The sequence below is a fragment of the Bufo gargarizans genome, chromosome 4 (assembly GCF_014858855.1).
Source record: "Bufo gargarizans isolate SCDJY-AF-19 chromosome 4, ASM1485885v1, whole genome shotgun sequence".
Classification (NCBI taxonomy): Eukaryota; Metazoa; Chordata; class Amphibia; order Anura; family Bufonidae; genus Bufo; species Bufo gargarizans.
In genome coordinates, this window is record NC_058083.1 from 311,424,915 (window position 1) to 311,434,687 (window position 9,773).

General features: G+C 38.0%; 1 long non-coding RNA gene across 1 annotated transcript; it reads left to right on the forward strand.

Moving 5' to 3' along the window:
• The first annotated feature begins 1,159 nt into the window (after nucleotides 1-1,159).
• Nucleotides 1,160-6,126, forward strand: LOC122935817. The gene is made up of 4 exons (XR_006388829.1): nucleotides 1,160-1,242; nucleotides 2,943-3,008; nucleotides 3,455-3,829; nucleotides 4,063-6,126. It is a non-coding gene; the product is annotated as an uncharacterized LOC122935817 (long non-coding RNA).
• The last annotated feature ends 3,647 nt before the right edge of the window (nucleotides 6,127-9,773 follow it).

Sequence of the window (9,773 nt, forward strand, 5' to 3'; positions counted from 1 at the left end):
CCTACTTTATGAATGAAGCAGGCAGGCGGGGCAGGAGGCGCATGATGGAGGTAGCTCAGTGAGAGATGCCGGCTCGTGGAGTAGTTTAGCATGTCCCATGTATCCGCTGCGCTGCCCTGACACCCGCTGCATCGTTCTCTGTTTCGCATCAGAAGCAGTGTTGCACTTATGGGGGCCATCTGTGGAGGGCACTTATGGGGGCCATCTGTGGAGGGCACTTATGGGGGCCATCTGTGGAGGGCACTTATGGGGGCCATCTGTGGAGGGCACTTATGGGGGCCATCTGTGGAGGGCACTAATGGGGGCCATCTGTGGAGGGCACTTATGGGGGCCATCTGTGGAGGGCACTTATGGGGATATCTGTGGAGGGCACTTATGGGGATATCTGTGGAGGGCACTTATGGGGGCTCTGTGGAGGGCACTAATGGGGGCTATGCGGAGGGCACTTATGGGGGCTCTGTGGATGACAAATATTTAGCACAGGTACCCCATAAGTGCCATCCACAGTACCCCCATAATTTACCTACACAAAGCCCCCATAAGTTCCCTCAACAGACGGCAGTAGAGCAGGATTGCCATAAAAATTCAGCCTGTCCTTCACAAAGCAGTACTGTTAGGTGAATGGTGGGGGGGGGGGGGGTGTTTGCGGCGGCAGGTTGGGGAGGGGTGAAGGCAGGTTGGGGGGCTGGGGAGGTGGGTTTTAAACCGGGGCCCGATGGATTGTGTGTACGCCACTGGTCATGCCTCTGTCAGATTGATTTTCACATTGGTGTTCTTTTTCCTCCTGTGCCAGGCCCAAGTAGTACACTGTTAAAAACCACTACAAAGGGCTGGGTAGGACGGACAGTACTGGGGGCAGAATGTGTGGAGTTTGGGGATAATACAGTGGGAATTCAGGGGCCGGTGGTGGACATTACAGCAGTCCAGTCTGGGGACAGTACTGGGCGAAGTCTAAGGACATTCATGTTGGCAATCGATGTACATTACAGTGTGCATTTTAGTGGCAATGGTGTATATTACAGGAGGGTACTCAGGGCATTCAGTGTACGTTAGGGTGATTTTTCTTGCCATATATTATTTAAAAACATATATTTTTTTTAATATTGTTTTATTGTCTTACATTTAGTTTGAATTATCTATAACCTTTGTTCTTCTGATTGCTAGGCAACCAGTAAAGATTACAGAGAGGTGATCTCTGATTCTGAATTAGATGAACTGGAAAATACTATGTCATCAATGCAGGTAATTCGAATTGTATATATTTTTTTCTGTCTGTCTATTAGAATCTATATTTTTTTTATAAATCAATTGATAATCACATAATAGCTGTGTTTTGCATGGTGGGAGATGATCACAGACATATTACCATCTTTACTCATGTATTCTGACGCAGTGTATTATTTGTGCATTTTTTTGAAAAGAGCTTCTCCCTTTCAAACATGTTTTATTTACTGCCGATGAAGCTCAATGACATCTCACGCTATGGTAGTCAGAGTCTCCACCCCTACATTCATTGTTGATATCACTGGCACCCTGACGTAGTGTATAATGCTGCCCAAGGCTCGAAACATATGCATGAATTTATTTTAAAACCATATAATTTTTGTTTATGGGATGTCAGCAATCCAACTCCTAGTGTGAAGTATTGGCATAGCATTGCCGGCGATAGAGGAAATTCAACAACTGTACCAAAAAAAAAAAAAATTTTGATGAATAAATTTTCATTACTAAATTATCTACTTATCCTCTACTTATCCTCTCCGCAGTCATACTATTTAGATTAAACTGCCATGGTAAGTAGGTCTGCACGATATAGGAATTTGGTGCGATTGCCATTAGGGCCCTAAAAATTGCAATAACCATATGCGGTTTGATATTTTAAAGGGAATTGTGCTAGAGGTCTATTTGCTTGGAATTTCACATAGGAGCCGCTGACGCTGATGGGTATGACATAGTTATGGGGTATCTGTGGAGGACGCTGTTTTGTGGTGGAGCTGTGCATGACGCTGTTATGTGGGGGATCTGTGGAGGACGCTGTTATGTGTGTATGGCACTGTTATGTGGTGTATCTGTGGATAGCACTGTTATAGGGGATATGTGTTATGACACATAGGGCCATGAGTGGGGCCAGCATAAGACACACCTATAGCATCTTATGCTGGTCCCCCTCATGGACCTATGTGTCCCCTCATGTGTCCTAAACTGGGCGAATCACTGGCTTTGTGTGTAAAGTATTTTACTACTGTGTGAAACAAGCTCTCTCCTATTGATAACATGGCCAGCCTCTGTACTCACTTTGACAGTACTATGAATGCAGGGCAGCGAGCAGGACGGCCGGTGCGTGACTGACGTCACTTAGTAAAGCTCCTGCTTCCCGAAGTGGGAGGAGCGTTAATAAGTGACATCAGTCATGCGCCGGCCGGCATGCTCGCTGCCCTGCATTCATAGTACTGTCAAAGTGAGTACAGAGGCTGGCCATGTTATCAATAGGAGAGAGCTTGTTTCACACAGTAGTAAACTACTTTACACACAAAGCAAGTTTTGTGCGCGTGGTCCCTTCATATGTAACCGCAGCATTTTCAGGCCGGCCAAATCACCATATTATATTTTGCGATTATAGCGATTCGATTACTTTTTCGATATATCGTGCAGCCCTAATGGTCAGGTAGATTGTGGATGGCATGTTTGCTTTACATACTATAATTTACAACATGAATTGAGAACATGTAAAAAACAAAGTCAATGATTGTATTCTTTGATTATTCTACAATTATTTTCCTCATATATAATGGCTATGATTGCATTGTGGACACAAACTTATTCAGCTTTTTGAATGCAAATAGTATGAGTAACTTTAAAAAATAACTAGATTTCTAATCAAATTTAAATTAGATATCTTTATAATGTAAAGCATTTACTATTTTTTTTTATTACAAATATAGATATCGGAAATCGACTAAAGTTGGCTCAATGAAAGTTTTGAACATGAAACAATTGAGGAAGATGAGGTATTGAACTGGATTCAACAGATTTTTTTTTTTTTTACAGTTGATAAAACATGTTACTACTTTCGCAAACTTAGCTATTTGGATTGGGTGCATTACCTGTCACTTTGTCCCGGAATTAAAACGACGGACAAAGCTACTTATAAATGTCTATGCCTAAGAGTCGGCCCTGTTGGGTTCTTCTCCTCTTCTGAAATTAAAACTCGAAGTTTCTTCATAAGAAAAAGTACAAATATTCATGTCAAAAAGAATATGAGTAAATTCATCAGTCCGCTGTTGTTTTGGGGTGGGTGTTTTTTTTTCTACCCTTCTTTGAACCTTACTATAGTGGCCAGACTTCTCTATGTTCGACACAGCTAAAAAAAAAAATCCTGTATACGATATATTTATTTTGTCTCACAAAATAACCAGTTTTTATTTTAATCCTTACCTTATATTTATTTTTTTAGGAAATGAAAAGTCTATTAGAGCGCCTAAGGAAAAAAAAAAAATAGAGCTGCAAACCCAGGTGAAGACTATTGTTTTCAGACTGACCCATTATGGTCACCAGAAGAGGATAGTTCAATTGAAGAGCCAGACCCGGAAAATAGACTAAAAGAATTGCACTGGTGGAACTGTGGACAGTGCCAAATCTTGACATCAGTAAATGATTGTTTATGTTGCACAGAGATCTATGCCTTGGAAAGCCTATTAACCCCAGAAATTACTTGTATCTGTAAACATCCAAGGTTTACTGAAGTTTGTCAAGACCGTGATCAACTCATTGGTCTCATTACATCGATGCAAATTACCACTGGTCGGACAATGGACTCCAAAAACCCTCGGTGAGTCTACTTAGATTTCTATATGACCATAAAGTAAATTTGGAGCTATTGCAACTTGAAGGTACTTGTATTTAGTAGAAATCCTCTAATTATATTGGATGTGGTTACTTTTAAAACCTGTTACATTAGATATTGCTTGAGGGAGATATCTCTTCAACGAAATAATCCCATTCCAGAACATAATCTCGTGGATGTCGGACAATAAAGCAATAATTTTTTTTTTTTCTTTTTAGATGTCTTCGTTTGGCCGCTTATCGAGCATTTACTATGTGGGTACATGGCCCACTGGGTAAACATAACCGGAGACCAATTCCAACGTGTGCAGTTCTAAAAATCAGAGCACTTTTTCCCGATCAAAATGGTTGTTACACGGGTTTTCGCTATTATCAAGACGTTCCACTTATCCAATCTGATTTGGATTTTAACTTTTAATGCGATTTAATTTTGTTTTAGTTTCAAAGTTGTCTTCCATAGTTTTAGAAAAAATAATTCTAATTCTTGAAAAAATGGTTGTATAAATTCATCCAATTACCTTTGATATGAAGACACAAGGAACCAATTAATCTATTATGATTGTCCATAATATCTCCTTTCCCGGATTGATTCTTTGGTATTTCCACAAATATATACTGTATGTATCCTGGCGTTACGACCACCTTTTAATAACATAGTAGAGGAGTTTATTTTACAATATAGGAATAAGCACTAGCCAAATGGCACTTCAGCATTCACGTCCCCAAGCAGGCAAGTTATTTATTCTACAGTGTGCAAGGATCATCTCAGTTGATCCATCGTGTAGGGTGGTCCTAGCCAAGGAAAATATTTGTATATAATGAAATGTTAAAGGGGTTATCCCATCTTAGACAATGGTGGCATATCGCAAGAATATGCCCCCATTGTCTGATAGGTGCGGGTCCCACCTCTGGGATCCGCACCTACAACGAGAACGGAGCCGGGGATAGTTGTGGCTGGAGGACACTGGGTTTCCAAGGGTCCGACCACCACGAGGCACAGCTCTCCGCCTCTCCCATTCAAGTGAATGGGAGCGCACCGCACAAACGCGGGCAACGCTCCCATTCATTTCTATTGGGCCGACGGAAATAGCCGAGACAGCGATCGGCTATTTTAGGCGACTCCATAGAATTGAACGGAGGGCGGCTGCACATGCGCAGTGCGCCCTCCTCCACTTTCTCTGCTCTGTTCTCCTTGTAGGTGCGGGTCCCAGCGGTGGGATCCGCACCTATCAGACAATGGGGGCATATCCTTGCGATATCCCCCCATTGTCTAAGATGGGATAACCAGTTTAAAATGAATCTAAATAACTACAAAAAGGACAATCATAGTATATAAAAAATTACTTATACTGAATATAATCCAATGGCTGAATTTATACAACTATCTTTTTTATTTTATGTACGATTAGAAAAAAATACAAAACAAAGACATAAGTCAAGATAACCTATAGAATTTTAACATCTAAGTAATTTTAAATTACAATATCGACTAAATTGTTCAACACTAAAATTTAAACATATATTTTAGTTTTAATACAATGAACCTAAAATATTACCTAACGCACTTATAGCGGCCACCTCTATCCAAAATATTAGATATATCATCCAGCTAGATCTGCATTGATATATCGGTTTATCCAAGTTTTTGTATTTAGGTTGGCTATTTATGTGCATTACATAATTTTAACCACTCGGTGTTCACTGTATAAAATTTCAGAGATGAATCATATTTTATTCTTCACCAATTAATTCGATTTTGAAATTTGTAATTACTTAGAAGTGAAATTTAAATGGACACACTTTTCCACGATTCAATGGACACACTTGACTAACATCTAAGGCTACTTTCACATTCTCTGCAGGCTTCTACGGCTGTCATGAGAAAACCAAGGCCGATACTTGCTTCCGATTGTGCAGAAGTTCCAATCAAAGTCTGAATGGTTTTATTCAGCCATCCTCTGTCTGTCTGCTGTGATCTTGCCGGAAACCCAGAACGTACAAATTTATTGACAATGCGATTGGAGCGGAGTTTGAGAGGTACTACTGCACTACAGGCAGCACTTGTCTGCCTTGATTTTTGTCTACCCTGTACAGCCGGCTTGAGAAGCCTGACGAAATCGATAAAGTAGAAGAAGATATTTCAATTATATTATTACTTTGGTTTAATAAAATACAGCAAATTTTGTCAATCCTAAACTAATGTTTGCTATCAATAAAGTTTATCCATATATGTACAAATTACATTCTATAAAAATCTCAAAAATTTGATATTATATGTTTTGATTCATGATTCAGTGAACTTACAATTTCGTAAAAAAATAAAAATTGTTTTTAAAGGTCGGCTTATTTTTTTACGTAAAAAATAATATTGCACACGATGTTTACACACAATGTTTTCTAAAACAAATTATTTATTGAAACATCAACAATTGGTTCAATTTTACAAGCTTTGATGTAGAAACACGACCATTCACCTCTACAAAAAAAGAATTTTAATAGATAAAAACAGTAACAGTGTACTAATAATTATATATATATATTTTTTTTTGAGTGCCATATATCAGATTATTAGGTATATTTCACTTTGAAAACTTACCAAACATCTTTTTTAATTTAAAAGAAAAAAAATGTGAAATAGTAATGCAACCAAATAAGGACGTAGGCATACAATTGTTTGGTTCAACATCCAATTATGCCTCATTTGGCCACTTTTTATACAAAACTTTACTGCGGCCAAAATTGGGTATTATGCTTATTTTTTAAGTTCAGAGTTCTAGTATTAGAAAAAAAGGAACACACTTTAGTCTTGGTCTTTATACCAACAGTAATCTGATTTTTCATATGGGTGTCCATTTAGATTATGTAAAAGGCTTATATACAAATGTCAAACCAGTGTACATGCTCACTGATAATATTAACGCAACATTGTGCATGTAGACTAAGGTTCCATGAACTATTACCCGTTATTTATTTCCAAATCTAGATAAATATTTGTCTATCATTTCCTGAGATGGTGGTTTTGGAATTGGGGCTATATTTTTTGGTAATGAGGTTCGTGTGGACTCCCAATCACTCTCAATTCTGTTTTCAGCATAAAGAAATAGGTCATGTATAATTTCTTTCAGGAATTCGTTACAACGCTGTTCATATAGTATTTTGACCACCCAGGCCTTACGGGCTTTGGAATATTCTATTCGAAAACGCTTTCGGCTTGATTCTTCAGTGTCACTTACAAATGTTCTCAAAGCCACTTGAACTCTTTCGATGTTTCTATTATGGTCTAGAACAGCCAAAGTTGTCCGTGCCACCATACCATCATAGTAAAAATGAACTCGCTTAGGTCTGTATTTTTGGGTACTTGAATGGAACACTTCTAAGTCGCCGGTGTGGCAGAAGAAAGATAAGTGTTCCAAGTCACTTTGAAGTGATGGGTTTTCAATAACAGCTTTTATTTTAGCAAATGCAGCGGAATCTTCCGTTAACCATTTAGTGTGTGGGAGGCCTGGTGGATGATGGCATTTACAGTATTGCCCATCTGAATCCCATTCGTGCACATTCAAAACATGACGAGTAATGGAATTCCATCTTGCCAATAAATTTGAAGCATCCTCATTACAATTTCTGGCACACCACCAAAGATGGTTTTTGATAGATTGTATACAGGGAGAAATCTTTTCACAATTTTTGAATTTAGAGACAGCCAGTAGTTTTTGACCAACCGATTTGGCCATATGCCACACATCAAATTGGTGCTTGATGTTCGGATAGTCCGCCCTTACAATTTTTTGAATTGCAACATGTCTGTCTGTTGTTAGGATTCTTACTTTAACATGAGAAGCCAGTATTCTTTCCAATGTCTTTTTGAAAGCAATTTTCTCCAAGCTCACTGAATTATTTGGGGGTACAATTTGTTCAACAGTAAAATCCACTATTTTACTTGACTCAGTGTCCAACATGGTGTAAACGCATGTTGCTGGTGATTGCCCATCACCAGCAAGGCACACCGCTCGTTGTCCAATAGATGTGATAATATTTTTTTTTTCTTGTTTCCAATGATAATCAACCATAGGGAATATATATCTTCTTTGGTGCCTCTAATGGGTTGATTTGGATATAGAATAGATGTTCATAACATCAAAAAATGATTTAATCTTTAAAAAATGGTTTCCACTCAGCAAAATACAGCTTGTAATCAATAAGTTTCCAGCTGGAACTCGATTAACTAGGGGCTGACTATCCCAAAGGTGTTTGTGGTGACCCTTTGTGCATTTCACATCCACATTTATAGCAGAACCATTTTGTCTAACACCAATATGCGTTATTTCATGACCACATGTCTTACGATACTGGCATGGAATCATACTAATTAGTTTTTCAAGACAACTATAAAAAACTAAAAATTTAGGCTCTTGCGAATAGTTATCTGAGTCAGATGATATGTTATCCATGTTGTCCATCCTGGAATTTGGATTAAAAAAAAAAAATCTGTATCTTCGTCATCACTGTTGTCAGAAAGGTCACTTAGAATTTCCTCTTCTTCAATATCAGAATCCTCCATTGGTATATCCAAGTACTCTTGATTTGTTTCAATAGACTCTTTTTCAACAGGTTGCACTACTCCTTCCATCCAATCCAGTTTTTTAACAACTGAAGATGGTGCTTTCTGAACTGGTAAACTATTATCATTGGGCGTGCATACGGTGTGCAGCATACACTCATTGGGGTAGAAGTAAAAACTGGTTCTTCTGGGCTTAGTAAACACCTATGAAGAGGAGATGTATGTGGAATGTCAAAATGTGAATAATTTTGATCTGTATTTGATATTGACACAGTATGAAAACCAATCCTTTGTTCACAATGTGATAGTGAATCAACATTTTCCATCGAAGATAATGCACTTTTATCTAACCTGTTGTCATTATTGTTAGCAATGTACTTATGGTAAAGATCCTCGTCTGATGGTAAAATTTCAACTGTTTTAATTTCTTCAAGGGTACGTTTTTTTCTCATTCTCTTTCTTTGGTAAATCATGTGAGTCTGTCAATAGCTTGCAAGTTGTCCCACGATTTTTTTTTTTCCTTTGCATGTTTGAGTCCCAATATTTTTCTTTAGAATTAGTGATGAGTCCATAACAAATACATTTTTGTCCTCGTACCAGTGTAGGTCAGTGTTTGTAGAATTATCTTTTGTTTTGATGCTGATGCATTCAGTATTTACAGTAGTGGTTATAGGACTAGAAAATATGGGCAAGTGTAGATATACAGTTTCACCAATCGATAATCCGGATAACACTATGTTACTGTTTATTGTTGATCTATTTGGATCCGTGTCAACTCTCTCTGTTTGGGTTACTCGTTTTCTTTTTCGTGGCCTGTTTTCTGGAGCGTTTTCTTTTTTTTCCAAACGGTGTTTCCTGTGATACCCAAATTGTATTTTCCAGTATCATTGTCTTTAGGTCAGGAAAAATTGTTGGTAGAGCATGTGGAAATAGTATTTTTCTTGAACCGCCATCCTGATATGCAAAATAATCAAAGTGACGGGAACATAGTCTATAGCGGTCGGTCTGTTTTCCAAGAAATATTTTTTCTACCCAGTCTTCCAAATCTTGAAAATATTGGGGTGCTTGTAATAGCCAACGGCGAATCAAATCTTTGTCTTTTGGGAAAACATGCATAATAATATTTAGTTTTTTTCTTTTCCATGTATTACCACAACCAGGGATGATGCAGGATGGCATGGCTTGAGATGGAAATACACTATCAAATGAAATTGAAAAATTATTATTGACCGTGCAACTGGTGATACAGGCCAAAAACTAAAATTGTATTATTTTATATAATCATTTTTTAAGAGGGCAATGGTTAGATCATAAAGTGTTAAATTAAACGTATCTAATATATAGTAACATGGTTTATAAGATAGAAAAAATA